Source organism: Ascaphus truei, chromosome 7 (assembly GCF_040206685.1).
Source record: "Ascaphus truei isolate aAscTru1 chromosome 7, aAscTru1.hap1, whole genome shotgun sequence".
Lineage (NCBI taxonomy): Eukaryota > Metazoa > Chordata > Amphibia > Anura > Ascaphidae > Ascaphus > Ascaphus truei.
The window spans coordinates 114609142-114626708 of record NC_134489.1 but is presented as its reverse complement, the minus strand read 5'-3'; positions in this window follow the sequence as shown (position 1 = coordinate 114626708).

The window sequence follows — 17567 nt, the reverse complement described above, 5'->3', positions numbered from 1 at the left end:
CTAGGTCATGTTCAATTACGCTAGTTCTACCTGGCTGTGTAGAGAAGACTTCTTTGTTTCTTCTCACTAAATTTTGAACCTCTCGTTTCTGATGAATGGACAGGGTTTCAGCTATGCTAACCTCTGGGTCAGTTTCTCGATTCTCTGACTGACCTGGGGGTACTAGGGTTAACAAAACCTCTATCTTTCATGGGCTTAAATAGGTTTATATGGTAAATTTGCTCAGGTTTCCTCCTACCTGGCTGTCTCACCTTGTAATTTACTTCTCCCACTCTTTCCAAGACCTCATATGGCCCATGCCACTTAGCAAGGAATTTACTCTCTACTGTGGGAACCAGAACTAGCACCCTATCGCCTGGAAAACATTCTGACCCTAGCACCCTTATTATACGTATTCCTCTGTGCTTCTTGAGCTTTTTCCATGTGTTCCCTCACTATAGTTAGGACTGCAGCTATGCGGTCCTGCATCTGGGCAACATGCTCTATTACACTTCTGTATGGGGTAACCTCGTGTTCCCAAGTCTCTTTGGCTATATCCAGTAAGCTCCTTGGGAGTCGGCCATAGAATAGTTCAAACGGGGAGAAGCCTGTGGATGATTGGGGAACCTCCCTAATGGCAAATAACAGGTATGGTAACAAACAATCCCAGTTTTTCCCATCCTTATCGACCGCCCGGCGTAACATGCTCTTTAAGGTTTTATTGAACCGTTCCACTAAACCATCTGTTTGTGGATGATAGACTGAGGTTCTGAGATGCTTGCTTTTTAGGAGTTTACATAACTCTTTTGTTACTTGGGACATAAATGGTGTTCCTTGGTCAGATAAGATCTCTTTAGGAATTCCGACCCGGGAAAACAGAACTATTAACTCTTTTGCTATGTTTTTAGCAGAGGTGCTACGTAGGGGAACTGCCTCCGGATATCGGGTGGCATAATCTAATATTACCAATATATGCTGATGTCCCCTAGCGGACTTTATTAGGGGTCCTACTAGATCCATAGCAATCCGGTCAAATGGCACCTCTATTATGGAAAGGGGTACCAATGGGCTATGGTACGCTTTGAACAGGGCGGTGATCTGACATTCTGGGCATGAGGAGCAATAATTTGTCATTTCTGCCAGAACCCCAGGCCAATAGAAGCTTCGGAGAACCTTTTCTTTTGTCTTTTCCACCCCTAGGTGTCCCCCAATGGATGACTATGTGCGAGGTGTAATACAACATTACAGAATGTCCGTGGTACCAACAATTGTTTAGTTATAATTGATTTCCTTTTATCAACCCGATATACAAGGTCATTCTCTACCTCGAAGTAGGGGTAGGCAAGTGACCTATCTGGTTGGCCAGGAGTACTATTCTGGTCCCGTATATTCCCCCTTGCTACCGCTAATGTGGGGTCCTCCCACTGGGCCTTCTTAAAACTCCCAGGAATGACCTCTAGGTCAGCGAAGGTCGTACCCTGTTCTGGGATGGTAAGTGCCTGTCCAACGTCTTGATTTGGGGTATTCCCTACCACTCTTCCTCTTTCCCCTTTTTATATGGGCCCTCGTCAACCTCTATTTCTGAAAAAGGGAAAGGATTTGTTTCTTCTGTTACTTCTTTATAGTCCGCTATTGAACTCTGGATGCTATTCTGAGAGGAGGACCACATTTTTAGAAAATGGGGAAAGTCGGTCCCTATTAACACATCATGTGCCAGTTTGGGTACAATACCCACTTTGAAATCTAAAGAACCAAACTCTGTTTCAAAAAAAAACATCAACAGTGAATACTATGATTATCCCCATGTATACAACAAATTGCCATTCTTTGTGAACTGTTTACCTGTTTCTTCTTAATGGGCAAAAAGAGGAAAAAAGAGAGATCCAGCGCTCCACGGATTTCAAGATAAATGAATTTATTGTGCCATACGACATTTTGACCAACAGGTCTTTTTCAAGTGATTAGGCCTAATCACTTGAAAAAGACCTGTTGGTCGAAACGTCGTGTGGCACAATAAATTCATTTATCTTGAAATCCGTGGAGCGCTGGATCTCTCTTTTTTCCTCAGTGTACATTGGAATTTGCCTGGCAGGTACTTCCTTGAACCAGCAGCACCGGTAAACTGTATGTATTCATTATATTGTGGTGTGCAGCCAAAACCATTTTACATTCTTCTTAATGGGCAACAGGTATTCGGACACTAGTGTGACCATGCTCCCAGAGTCAAGAAGTGCCCGAACCCTCTTACCATTTACCTTTACAAATGCCCACAGATGGTTATTCAAGGGGTCCTCTGGGCTAGGGCCCATACATTGGGACCACAACAAATAAGGTTCCACGCTGTTGCATTGCATGGGTTCAGCATTTAGTGGGCAGACTTTCGCGGTGTGGCCCCTCTCATAACAATTTACACATTTAGGTACATAGTCTGTGTCCCACTTAGAGCCTTTTTTCGGCTCCCCATGTTGGCTGTTGCCCTTAGTGTGCGAGCCACTGTTGCTGGTGCTGTGTGAAGGCGGTCATCGCTCTTCAGCCCCCCTTAACCCTGGTACCCTTTTACCGTCTCTGGAAGAGTCCTGGAACCTTGGGTAGTGGGATTCCTCCATGACTATGAGTTGCGGGTGCTCTTCTGCTGCATTGTACCTTTCTACGAGGGCCACAAGCTCGTCTGCATTGTGGGGGTCACTCTGACTGACCCAACGGCGTAGGGCAGAGGGAAGTTTCCTCAAGAACTGGTCCATGACCAACCGTTCCACGATGTGGCTTGCTGAGTTGATCTCGAGTTGTAGCCACTTCCGAGCGAGGTGGATGAGGTCATACATCTGGCTTCGGGTGGCTTTATCCATCGTGAAGGACCATGCGTGGAACCTTTGGGCACAAACCGCCGTGATTATGCCGAGGCGAGCGAGGATCTCGAACTTCAATTTTGCATAGACGTTAGCTTCGGCTGGCTCTAGATCAAAGTAAGCCTTCTGGGATTCGCCGCTTAGGAAGGGTGCGATTAGACTGGCCCACTCAGCTTCTGGCCATCCCTCTCTCTGTGCCGTGCGTTCAAACGTGAGAAGATAGGTTTCCACATCATCCGAGGGCCCCATCTTCTGAAGGTAGTGGCTTGCCCTGATCATTTTCGGGACTGGGGCTGCCTCTGCCAGTGGAAGGTTACTGATAGTCCCCCTCAGGATCTCGAGTTCCTGCTGTAAGCCCTGAGCGATCCGTTGTTGCTCCTCTCTCAGCAAGCGGTTTGTCTCATGCTGGTTTGCATTCGCGATTTGCAGAGCTGCATTCGTCTCTTGTTGGGCTGCATTCGTCTGTGCTCGTTTGCATTAGTCTTTTGCTGGGCTATTAACAGCTGTTGCTGGGTTGCATTCGCCTCTTGCAGGGCTGCATTCATCTGTTGCTGGTTTGCATTAGTCGCTTGCTGGGCTATTAACAGCTGTTGCTTGGTTGCACTCGCCTCTTGCAGGGCTGCATTCGTCTGTTGCTGGTTTATTAACAGCTGTTGCTGGGTTTCATTCGCGTCTTTCTGGACAGCGACATTGCGTACCAGCGCACTCGCCTCGTCTTCCATCTTGTTTGGAGAGAAAACCCCCCCCCTTTTTTTTTTTTTAAAGTTCTTTAACCCGCAGACCTTTTAGTGTTCTGCCCGCATTCTCCACCATATGTGACAAACGGCTTACTCCGGGGCTCCGCCGTTTGTCCGGGACTGTTAGAACACGGTCTTTTAGGGTAGGTTAAATGATGAGGCGTCACGTGCTGTTCCTTTAAGCAGGCTATGCCTGGTTTATTCCGTCCCAGGCACTGAGACTGCCACGGTGCATACAACAGAAACATAAGCAAAACAAAAAGCTGCTCACCTGAGCGATAACTTAACTTAGATTTTCCCTAACTCAGGGTGGAAGTGGCTTTTCCACTTCCAAAAACAAAACAAGGTACTTTTCAGTTTTAGACAAAAAGGAACAGAATCATTTAACCTGTTTGGGGAGAGGCTTTTCCCCTCTCTGCTTCCAGCAGCCTTCCTGTCTCCAGGCTCTTGGGGAGAGGGGAGAGGAAACAGGAAATCAGTCTTAAATACCTGATTTCTAAATTGGCGTGACAGAAATCAGGCAGCAGACAAACTCTGGTCTGGATCCCTCATCCCTCAGTTCCAGCACTTGCCAAACTGTGGGATGGAGTGCATGTGTTATGAGGCTGCACTCCCAGGCCAAACAGGATCGAAACTGTTCAGTATCCTGGGAGCCCTATTTATGGAATTTATTACCATCCCCTGGTTTCTGTCACAGTACACAATGGTAAATTTCTCAGGACCGGAGAGTTGGCGGGTGTGTCTACACAGGTCAAGGCAGCTACCACAGCGGCGGCTGTTCCTCCAGACATAATGTCAGCGGCAAGCAGGAGACACAAGGAGTGGGGGACCCTAACAATGGTGGAACGCCAAAGGAATTGCCTGATGTCAGTTTTAAGGAGGCCTATTTATGTCGGACCAGCCCGCTTGGTACGTAATTGCCTTTTCTATGAAGGAGAAGATTTGGGTGGGGGAGTATGTGGACATCTGAACATTGCTCCCAGGTATAAGGACCTGCTGGATAGAGCTGATAAGAAGGGAGACCATAAAGAGGACGAGAAAAATGAGAAACAAGTACCAAGAACCGTTGGGAAATGTCTAGAGGCGTATGTCATCCTTGTTAGCCTTATAGGTGAGAAGTTGTCTAGCCTGCTCCGAGCTACAGTATTTATGTGACAGTGGAGGTAGCTGACCTTCCAAATAAAAGTCCAAACCTGCCTGGCTGCCCCTAGGAACCATGGGTAATGGGCCAAGAGGGTTTGCTCTTGGGCCCAGTATGATAATGTCACAGGAGACCAGGCAAGTTACACCTTTTTACCAGGATCATGCATTGAGCAAAACGAGTTAATTAAATAAATTGTAAATTTATTCATAGGAATAAACAAACACACAATGTTACACAAACTACAGCAAAAATACACACTTACTTGGGAATTGGGGTAACAACCTAGACTCTCCCAGCTGCAGGGAATCCTCACCCTGATAACAGTTGCAAAACAGGACTGAAAATATTCCAGGCAGCTTTTCGCTGAAGCAGCCCTTTTCTTGCTGGAGACTTACAACTGGAAAACTCTGGAGCACACTTTGGAGAACCTTGCAGAATTTAACTATCTCATGGCCACAAGGGGTTATAATACCTCTCACTTTCATTACAGATTACTGCGCCCCCCGCCCCCCCACAAATCAGGAGTGTGTGAAAAATCTCTGCAGTTAATCAGAGACAAGCTGGTAGGATGCACAGGGTTACCTGGAAATCTGAATGAACCAAGGGGTATGGAAAATTGACACTTCTGGCCCTTGATTCCCTCAATGCCACCCACGGTGACAGGCCCCGGCCAGTCGGGTGGGCCAAATGGAAATTCAAAGAGCGTCCCTTGATCTGAGGACGTGGGTACTTGAGTTCTTCCCTCCTGTCCAAATGGTTTTGACACCTTAGACTTCCTCTCTGGCTTTTGATCCCCACTGTATGAGTAGACACAGTGGCACTGTGAGAGTCCCAGCTCATTATACTGTGCACAAGCATATGTTTTAAAACACACTGTCCCCTAAAATATACAATTTAAAAATATCCTAAGTCTTTTGGTTATAGGAAATAGAATAAGAAGCTGCATGTTATTTCTTACCAGCCATATTCCCCACATTCTATACAATACACTTAGGACTGGACTTTAAAAGTCCCCTCACAATCTTGTAGCTGATTGGAATACCCCCCAGAACCCATATACCGTTTCTGGGTGACCTGGGCACGTATTGGGTATCCCCATTAACCTAGGGATCCCTTAACTGTTTCAGGGACACCTCACATCCCTATGCCCTGTTTACCTTCCTGGGTTGTGCTGAAGCAGGGAACTTAGTGGTGAGTCACGCCCTATACAGCTTCTGTGTGACCAGGGCATTAAATGAGTATCCCCCTTAACCTACGGTCCTCTTGACTGTGGCAAGGACACCTCACATCCCTATGCCCCCTTTACCTTTCTGCAGCAGGGAACTTGGCGGTGAGTCCCGTAACTGTTTTCAAGGGAGGATTTTGACCAGCCAGCAACTCTGGGCCCCGTCTACCTAGACACATTGTGACAACACTTTTACTGCGAACCCCCCCTTGAAACTCATAGCCTGAGAATCTCCACTAGTCAGCACTCCTGGAAAGGTAAAACACACATGTCATGTACAGCCAATGTGTCCCTCCCTGAGAATCTCCACTGGTCAGCACTCCAGGAAAGGTAAAACACACATACATTCTGTATTGTTGCACAATCGCTTACATTTCATGTACGACCAATGGGTCAAGGAGCTGACACTCTAAACCCACAAATATGCTTCAGAGGTAACCAGCCAGGCATAATACCTTTATTGATGGCCTGGTTGCCCCTTCACCGTCACAGATAATACACAGTGTTTCCATGTGACCATGTTCTCATATACGGTCCCCTTCCGGGTTATGGGCTAGGGATACCATGTGTGGTTAGGATTCCCCATAGAAGATAGCTGCAGGAAAGGGACTGTGGGAGTGGGAGGTGAAGGGTGGATGTTGGGGAACACATATAGTTAGCCCCATGTGTATTTGGGCAGCACTCCACTTCCCCAGAATGTATTACCAGTGTGTGTTGTGATATTCCCTTTCCGGGCATGCATTTAACCAGGGATTGTGGGTGCAGGAGTATTAAGGGGGTTTTGCGGGGAAGCTGTTGTCAGAATGTGCATACAGGGTCGGGGGCCAAAGTTACCGATTCCCTGGTGAATATATCCGACAATCAGGAATGTTTTGCGGATACAAGTGTGCACATTGGCCCCATCAATATCTCCCCTTAAAAACGTAACCGTGACTCACCACTAGGATACCCTGCTTCAGCACAGCTCGGGAAGGAAAGTGAGCCATGGTGAAATGTGTTCAAGTATTCGTAGAAAAGGGGGTCCCTGGTTTAGGGGGTACCCCAGGTACCTGTGTGGCTCCCCGCAGACAGTGTAGGCTTTGTGGGTACCCATCTGTACATAAGGACGGGGTAGGCTATGGAAGTCCCATGTAAAGTATAGCAAAAACCTGACCTGTTTAGGGGCTTTTGGGGTTCCCTGTGTCGTAGAGACATGAGATTTTGGGAGTGTACATTTTAGGTGGGATATTTGGACGAAAATTTATTTGTTTTGTTTGCAGGAGTTCGGGGGGCCGGGTTACTGGTAATCCCCTGATTATCCCCGGCGTGCAGCCACTATTTGTGGTTACTCGAGGTGAATTACATTGGGGCTGCACCGTGCCCCCCAGACTCCTGGCTTTGGAGCCCAGGTATCCCAAACTAATTTCCTACACATATCTAAGGTTCCCCAAGGTTTATACGTTATTAAAGTATGGTTTATAGTGTGTTATACAGTATGTATAAATATCTATGCAGTCAGTCTGAGCATTTACATAGGAGCCAGGATGTCTGCATAGACATCTGAGCTCAAAGGAGAACCAGGATGTCCAGAGGTGTCGGGCCATTTGGTTTAGCAGGGAGGGGCAGAGGAACAGGCCCAAAAGCCATCTTTATTCTCTGAGACACGTTGGAGCTGCCCAGCACGTGGCCATGAGTGGGCTGGGGGGATGGTACGGCTGGGCACGCCCCTTCCTCTGACATCAGCAGCTTGATGAGCCCCGCTCTGATTGGCTGGTGAGAAAAGTTCCCACGCTCTGAGTGGTGGGAAGTCCCTGTCCATGTTAAACATAGGACACAGAATTCTATGAAAGGGGCTACCCGAATCAGAGCTCTCTCAGTCTTCAGACTTACAGGTAATCTTGGGACTGGTCTTGGGGTTCTCAGGGGCGTTGCTTGCAATAGCAAAGCACTAGACATTGAGGTGCCAAGAAATCCTAAGCCTAGCTGAGTGCCAGTTCTGAGGAATAAGGTTACTTGTTCCAGGCATAGTCCAGCGATGTGGAGTGAACAGGGTAAGCGTTTTGCTGAAGCACACGCCCTGCAAGTAGGAAACTCTAGTTTTCAACTCCCAGACCCCAGTAAGTGTGCATATTCCGTCTGTATTTTCTATTTCATTGTGTGTACGCGGGTTTACCCAAATAAACCTAATTTTATTCCACCATCTTGTTTTGCCTCGTGAATAATCCCAGATATAAATGTGTTTAAAAGTCCTGGTCTCCCGTGACAATTTAAAAACCATGATACAATATGGGAGGCTTTCAAGACTTATGGGTGTCTGGCCTGATGGAAATAAGATACGTTTTTTCATCAAAGGGTGTCCGAAGAAGCCTCAATGGGGTTTTAAAGACATGGATTTATGGCTATCGCTCACAGCGCCCCAGCGCCCTTTGTCCTTTCAGAGCGGGGTCGGCAGTCTACTGCACACTGGGCAATTGACCAGCTCTGCGAGAAGTGTGCACTGAGTATACAATGAGAGATATTGCAAGTGGGGACATCCTCTGTCTAACGGGGAACATTTATTTCAGGACTAAACATGTACCAGGGCTAGAGAATAACATAACTGACACACTCGTTCCAAGGTCGGGTTGTTCCAGAAGCTGGAACCAGAGGAGGATGCAGAGGAACACGTGTGGCCGGATCACTTATGGAGCCTGGGTTTGGAGGAGTAATGGATGTGTGGGAGACCAGTACTTTTAACACCAAAACCTTCAGGGATCACGATCACCAAGCACAGGACAAAGTATATGAATAAACAGGGTTTATTCTGGCATAACCAGCAACTACACAAAATACACAATATCACATAGACTCACCAAATGAGAATAGGTGCAGGGACCTGCTTCAAATAGGTTTGCCCTGTCCGCTTCTTCTCCCTTTATCCAAAGTGCTATTTGCACATTAGCAACTTTGAATCTGCCGCCAGCTTCACTCCGTCAGCTTTGTGGGATCACTCTCAGAATCCCACTAACACAGCTCTGATCGGGGCTCTGAACTACTGTAACTACACTGTGAGTGCTCGCTCCTTACACAGCTCCCCTGAGCTATCTTTGACAATTAGCAGGAGCGCCAGCCAATCAAAGCACGAACCGGCAAGCTAACAGCCAGTGGGAATAGGGGAGCGGGCTTAGGGACTCCAGACCTGGAGAGAGGGGAATTTAAAACTGCCCAGGAGAATCAGTGCCTGATTCTATTAACCAGTCTTCTACCTTTGTCCTGATTATATCTTTTCTATGGAACAGCTCAGCTGAGTGAATTGCTCAGTCTCCCTCCATAGAAATTATACAACTGTCACATAACTTAATTTACATTTTGCAGGGCTGACATTTTAATCTCATCACATAACAATACTGGTTCTCTAAACTGGGGGAATTGCTACGCAGAGAATAAAGTGTTTTACAGACAATAATATACTTATACATAAGTGTTTTTACATTCCCTCCCCAGACATTAAAGACATTTGACTGAAATCCACATTACTCGCTCAGCCAGATGATACGGTTTTAGGGGTGGCTAGCTGGGCTTCACCTTTATTTTGTGATGCCAGGTACCCCTACCGTCACAATGTGAATAGGGAGTCTTTGGTCCCAGCTGCTTTGGTGTCATTCGTGGTGGCTTGGAGGGAGTGGTGTGAGTTTATGGAAGACTTTGGAGCCCTGTCGGTGTATGAAGATCACGTTGGGGGTCTGGTGGCATATTTGTGGGGCCGGAGGGGAATGAGGTGGAGCAAGTGGCTGTGAGGTTTTTGGTTAGGAGATCCAAGATGTATCAGCTGGGGAGGGGTGTGTGGCTTCCTTAGCAGAGAAGATCAGTCTGGTAAGTGTTATTAGGGCCTTCATGGCTAGTACGCCGCAGTTTCAGGGTCCATGTTTTTATTCAGTATGGTGGGGACTCCTTACATGCTTTCAGTTCACCGGAAGTTTTAGGAAAGCTTTGCAGTAGTTAGGCATTGTCCCGGTCGGTCTGGGATGTGCATAAAGGTAGGGGAAACTGAATAAGGAATTGTCAGGAGTTTGGGGGAATCTCTTTGAGGCGCAGGAACCTGGGGTGTGTTGTCAGGTTTGTACAGGGAATATGGTTTTCATCTATCTGACATAGTCTGACATCTTTAATATGGTCTCTAGGATGGGCTGGAAAGACCTCTAGGTTTGGTGGGTTGACCAGGAAAATTTTAGGTGCTCACAATGTCTGGCTTCTGGTGGTGGGGAGGTGTTCAGATCACACGTGGTAATGTTAGATCGGCGGGCAGTGGGGCGGTGGTCAGATTGCACGTGGTAAGGCTGGATCAGCGGGTGGTGGGGTAGTGGTCAGATTGCACGTGGTAAGGTTCGATCAGCAGGTGGTGAGGTGGTGGTCAGGTTGCACGTGGTACGGATGGATCAGCGCGTGGTGGTGGCCAGGTTGCACGTGGTAAGGATGGATCAGTGGGCGATGGTGGTGGTCATATTGCACGTGGTAAGGATGGATCAGCGGGCGGTTGGGTGGTGGTCAGATTGCACGTGGTAATGTTAGATCAGCGGGTGGTGGTGGCCAGGTTGCACGTGGTAAGGATGGATCAGCGAGCAGTGGGGTGGTGGCCAGGTTGCACGTGGTAAGGATGGATCAGCGAGCAGTGGTGTGGTGGTCAGATTGCATGTGGTAAGGCTGGATCAGCAGGCGGTGGTGGTCAGATTGCATGTGGTAATGTTTGAACAGCGGGCAGTGAGGTGGTGGCCAGGTTGCACGTGGTAAGGAGTCCATTAATTAGTTGAATTTCACCTGCAACCCCCCACTGACGGAGAAGTCCCGGTGCAGTGGCAGTTACAGCTGTAGAGAGGGGATACTCTCAAATATATCCACCGCTTGCCTGTATCATCTATCTGGTGAGTGGGCGATTCTACCATTGCTGCAGTGTGGCGACCTGACCTAGTTCCATTGTCCAATATTCTTTTATTATTTCTCTTATGTTCCATGTATGTTTTATGAAATGTTTTTAATTTAATTTTTCACCTGTTGATCTCTCAGCTGATTGTTATCTGTATTATATGTTGTGTGTATTATATGTTGTGTGTATTATATGTTATCTGTATTATATGTTGTGTGTATATGTTGTCAGTCCATTTACCATACAGTATTATGCTATGTATTGTGTTTTCTCTTTTTTAAGCACCTCTACACCATCTGGAGCCATTTCCTGATCTTCCAACAGGATTGGTTTTTATATCCTTTTTTATTAATAGTAGGCGCCTATAGATACATATTTTTCTTCTCTGTACCCTGTTCTGACCAGGGGGTCAGTTGTTGTATCTTAGGCAGCCCCTTACAGTATGTGTAGATGTTATCCATACTTAAGGGTTTAGATTGATTTTATATAATTGATATAGTTAGCGCTACCTGTTCTGTTTTTTCTCTGATTATCAGGTGTGGGTGCAATCTGATGCTGTTAGTATTTTGGGTATAGTGTCTGTTTAAAGCTGTTCCAATTTTACCCCAATTTTGGAGTCTGTGTCTTATTGGGTTGGGGATTGAACACAAAGTGTATTCGCTCAACCACTGGACTATAGCCAAAAATAAAGGGCACTAAGGGAAATACAGAAGTAAATCAAATGAGATAAAGCCCCTAATTGTGTGCACTCAATATGTAATGAAAATGTTATTTTTTTACTGACAGAAATAAAATGTAGCTTTTATTCGATCAACAAAAAGGCATGGATATAAAATACATATTATAACGGTGTAAATCCTAGAAGTCAGGGGGACAAGGATCAGAGGAAGGTCGTTCAAGGTCCTGAGAAGCTATTGTGCAGGCTCAGGGTAAGATGCCAGCAGTGGATTATTAATGCACAGCACATGGATAATGTTTCTCTACAGCGAACAGGAGAAATCTAACGTAAAACAGTGCGTCAGGTTTCCAAATGCCCCTCGTACCAGTGACTGCCACAGTGTGAGGTGCTGAATGGGGGTACACCAGAGGTGCTGAATGGGGGTACACCAGAGGTGCTGAATGGGGGTACACCAGAGGTGCTGAATGGGGGTACACCAGAGGTGCTGAATGGGGGTACACCAGACAAAATGCTAACCCTCGGATGGAGACAGCTTAGTAACAGTGCACACGAATCATCTCAACAGCTTGTGCAGTGAGCCACATATGCAGGATCCGGAATTCAATGTGATTGGACCCAGGCTCCAATACACTATTACTGTACAGTAAGGTGCGGGGGAAGTGCCTAGTATGAGTCACACAGCCCCGGGGTATAAGCGTTGTTGCTGTTTCCCACAGTTACCATTTAAAAAAAACATTTCCATTAAATATTGAGTGCACACAATTAGGGGCTTTCTGTCTCTCGTTTGATTTACTGGGTTGGGGATTGGGTGGTTAACTCGAGAACAGATTCCTCCTGCACAGAAGGGTTTGTCCTGAGATCATTCTCTGCCCATCGGTTTGTATTGAGGGTTATCAGCAGTTTTACAGAATGACATAATCATTTTCATGTTACTAAAAGAAGACGTTACATACAGTAGGGCGCGGATTTATTAGCATTTCTGATGCTGACGCTGGAAGTGCCTTGTATATTGTACCACACTAAGCATTTACAATGTCTGCCTGAATAGCGGCACATACTGTATGCTAACCCTCCCCCCAGCATCTATCTGTAGGAGATTATTACGTGGAACGTGTGTGATGGAAACATTGTCTCAGAGACAGCTGCCAGACACGTCTGTATTTTAACACTCCCCGCAAATAGCACATTACTGAAAAACACGCTAATAACACACCACTAAAAAACAGGCAAATCGCACTGCACCGTAAAACCCACAAATAACACACCACCGAAAATCACACAAATAACACTGTGACGAAATGGGCAATGAGGCCCTTATAATAAAGGTGAATCCCAGACATCGTCTGCGCGAATATGCAGGGCCGCTCTGTATATACATCTTATGTGGCTCATCTGGACAAGTATGTTACTGTATGTGAATGCATATGTGTAAACCTGTCTTTTCTGTGTGTAAATGTAACTGCAAGCATACAAATGTGTTTTAAAGCAGTCAAGGTCTCTGGACATGCAGGGCTGAGAAACCAGGTGTTCAGCCCACGTGTGGAGAAATGGCTTTTGCTGGGACTGGAGGGGGAGGGCTGTGTACTCAGGCCTGGGGAACTGTGACTGAGGGCAGGGCCATTGTTCAGCTCAGATTCCGAGTCATCCATCTCCACAAAACAGAAAGTGAATCCCTGTGCTTCTCCCATAGGGATAGCAATCAATGGGGAATATATATATATATATGTATGGTGTAAATACCTATAAGAAAAAAGGAGACTTTTGGTATACATCCTTTGATCAAATAATGCCAAGCCTGCTAACCACGTCAAGGTAAGTCTCTTTAGCAGGTCCCTACGCTAAATGCATACTAGTGTTATGTGAAATAAGCCCAGAAGGGGTTAAAATATCAAGGCATATGCTTGTATAACCTAGTGCAATTAAAAGCTGGTATATACCAGTACAGATACTCACATGTAAGTGAAGTGGAATAAGGGGACCATGCTAGGAGATTATATACCTAGAAGAGGAGGGGCTGGCCTGCCACAAACTGCTCAATAAGCAGTTGCAGGTGATTGGCTAAATATATTCAATTACACCATAGTAGTGTTGCCCTCTAGGAGCGTGCTGCAAAGGATTAAAATCGGCCCACTAGAAGTATCCAGCTGAAACTGGACCCCGGTGATTTAGGGTAAGATCCAATCAACTAAGGTCTCTGTGGCGAGTTAGTTTGAATTTCCCAGAGCCATGATTAGCCTATGTAGCACGCTCTGTGATTGGCCCACGTAACATCCGTGCTGTGATTGGTCGCCACCCATTCTCCATGAATTCCTATGGGACAGGAATGTAGAAAAGGGGCGGCCGCTCTCAGGTCCGCAGATCATTCCTGGACTGGCATGGAAATGGGCTAAATGGTGTTCTATGAGGTTGTGCCAGAGACCCCAAGACGAGGCTGCGTGCCTTTCTGAAGCGGGAGATTTAAACTTACCTGCCTGAAGTTCCCGATCCCCCAGGAGTGGGAGCTGCTCGGGGTACCTGGGACCGCTAGGATTCGCCTGTATAGCGCTGTTAGGTGACGTTGTGCCGCGTCTGCGGGCTCCGGACTCTGTGTTCTGTCTTGTGCCTGGTCTCCTGTGACAAACACATCACCGAAAAACACCCTCCCAGGTTGTAGAAAGTCAAAGCTTGTAACCGCCACCCACTGAATAAAATTTGTAAATCCCTTTGTTGCAAAAAGAGGTAACAATTAAATCAGAAATATTTATTATATTATTAAAATTGTGATGTTTCTGTTTGATTATTTAGAAGGCAAAAAGTTAGTCACCAAAAAATTATTTATCTTGCATAAAACATTATATGTAAAGCAGCTTAGAAATAAAATCGTTATCTTGTTGAATTGAGGTTGTACAGTATCGGCATGTATCAATAAACCCAGTTATACCCTACCTGCAGTTATACCCAGTTATACCCAATCTGCAGTTATACCCAGTTATACCCTATCTGCAGTTATACCCAGTTATACCCTATCTGCAGTTATACCCAGTTATACCCTATCTGCAGTTATACCCAGTTATACCCTATCTGCAGTTATACCCAGTTATACCCTATCTGCAGTTATACCCAGTTATACCCTACCTGCAGTTATACCCAGTTATACCCTATCTGCAGTTATACCCAGTTATACCCTATCTGCAGTTATACCCAGTTATACCCTATCTGCAGTTATACCCAGTTATACCCAGTTATACCCTATCTGCAGTTATACCCAGTTATACCCTATCTGCAGTTATACCCAGTTATACCCTATCTGCAGTTATACCCAGTTATACCCTATCTGCAGTTATACCCAGTTATACCCTACCTGCAGTTATACCCAGTTATACCCTATCTGCAGTTATACCCAGTTATACCCAGTTATACCCAGTTATACCCAGTTATACCCAGTTATACCCTATCCGCAGTTATACCCAGTTATACCCAGTTATACCCAGTTATATCCAGTTATACCCAATCTGCAGTTATACCCAGTTATACCCTATCTGCAGTTATACCCAGTTATACCCTATCTGCAGTTATACCCAGTTATACCCTATCTGCAGTTATACCCAGTTATACCCTATCTGCAGTTATACCCAGTTATACCCAATCTGCAGTTATACCCAGTTATACCCAGTTATACCCAATCTGCAGTTATACCCAGTTATACCCTACCTGCAGTTAAACCCAGTTATACCCAATCTGCAGTTATACCCAGTTATACCCTATCTGCAGTTATACCCAGTTATACCCTATCTGCAGTTATACCCAGTTATACCCAGTTATACCCTATCCGCAGTTATACCCAGTTATACCCAGTTATACCCTATCCGCAGTTATACCCAGTTATACCCAGTTATACCCTATCCGCAGTTATACCCAGTTATACCCAGTTATACCCTACCTGCAGTTATGATTGACTTGGCTACAAGAAGAAGTGTCCCTGAGGTTCATCCTGAAAGCCTCAGGAACCTCTTGGACTGGAGTCGCTGTCACCTAAAGCAGCGGTGCGCAAACTGGGGGGCGCGACCCCCAGGGAGGGCGCAAGACTGCCTGCGGGGGGGGGGGGCGCGCGGGTTACAGAGGCACCGCGCGCTTCCCGAAGTCACTTAAATTAAGTGCCGGGGGAGCTACAGCGCCTCTAAACCTTTACTTACCTTGGCTCGACGTGTCGCCACGGCAACGCATGCGACGTCATGTTGCTATGGCAACATGACGTCATGACACTGGAGCCGGGGTGAGGGGGGGACGCGGGGGTGAGGTGACCGCCGGCAGAGGGGCACTGGGAAAAGTTTTTGCCCCCCTGACCTAAAGAACCAACATGAGCCTGTCCTGATGTCCTCCCCACAACATGGCAGAGATCTGCTGCCTCCTGTTTACCACTCGGGTATGAACCAGCAGCCACAGCATACACCAGTAGGGACGCGCTCTCCCAGAGGGTGGGGGAATAGGGGCTACATTTGTATTATTTTACAACTAGACGTTATATATATATATTACAGTATGGTGGGTAAAAAAAAGTGACAAAAACGCTCCACCGTACAGCAAATATAAATACCACGTGTGGTGCATTTGCACGTCTCACACAGGTCTGTGACACTTTTTTAATGTCTGGTTATTCCCACGTACAAGCTTCACGTTGCATAGCCGGCAACCAGCGTCGCACTGATGAGACCCAAAAGGTCAAAAAGGCTGTCTGTGAGTAGGGTTACTGGCTCTGCACTTCTTAATCCCAGGGTGTGCTGCAAAACTGTGTAATGCGGCAGGCATAAGCATATAGGGGTCCATGTTAACATGGATAAGACGTAAAGAGTGACACGGTGCTCATTTGCATTTCCTTTCCCAGAATCCCTGGCTGCAGTGGAAGCGCTGTTTGCTAAGCGATGACGGGGTTGCAGACCTGTCTGACACATGTGAATGTGCTCACAAATGGTATTTTTATTATTCTATACCTATTTAAGCATTTTGCATGCTATGTTTTTGCTATTTCAGCATCCAAAACCAAAACATGAAAAATAGTTTGAAGCATAAACACAAGTGAAAGTTCCCGGCCTGGATTCCCGAGAGAAGAGAACTTCACCGCTGACTGGGCACAGGCAGAAAACCCCACTGAGGAGAACTTCCCACATCTCCTCACAAACACTGAATGTAACCCTGACACCTCCTCCTGCGCAGAAGGGAACGAGATATATTCTATTGCTGGGACTCACTGCGTTCATACGACAGCTGCTCAACAGGTAATATATATTTCAGGCAGCTTCCACCTCTGGCGTTCTAACTTCTATCCCATTGTTTCATTATCTTTTAAACAAGTTACAGAAGGTCACTTTTGGAGAATAATAGTTCAAGACTTTGCTATTGCCTGGTACACCTAGTTATAATTCATAATATTACCTTCCTTTCTTACTTTATTGCAAGGGATACCCGCATATTAATACCCCTGAGTTACATCAGCTAGGAGCAGAGAACCACAACGTCTTCTCGCTGTGACTACAGGTAAGTGCAGCCTGATACTGGTCACTGCGCACACACCTCACAAGATACCTCAGGGGTACATTATTCCAGAAATGGGATTAGAATGAGCAGCGCCCCGTGTACCATTAGGGAATAGGTGTCCTGATTGCTGATGACGAATAACCTGAGTTAGGAATGGGTTCATTTGTGCAGGAATCTTTTCCGATGGAATGTTTGGGATATCTGTTCCCATTGGCAGTTTGGGATAGTGGGCGGAGCTAAAGGGATAGTTGGGTAAACGGACAGAGATAATGTCAACCATTGCAGGTAAGAGAAGTGAGTTTTCCAGCTCTCCCTCCCATTATATGTTATAGTATTTACATTTTACAGGACTCTGGTCTCCAAAATAGAACAGCAATTCCCACACGTAATATGTATATTCCTGCACTTGGCCCCTATCCTGAGTGAAGAGAGTAGTTTGGCCAGGGGCGCATATCTGGGTGATAAACTTTGGATTCCTAAATAACAGCTTCATAATAAACCCTATATTCAGAAAATGGCCAGAAATGTAACATGTAACCCCCTAGCGAGATTACTATTGTCTACTGA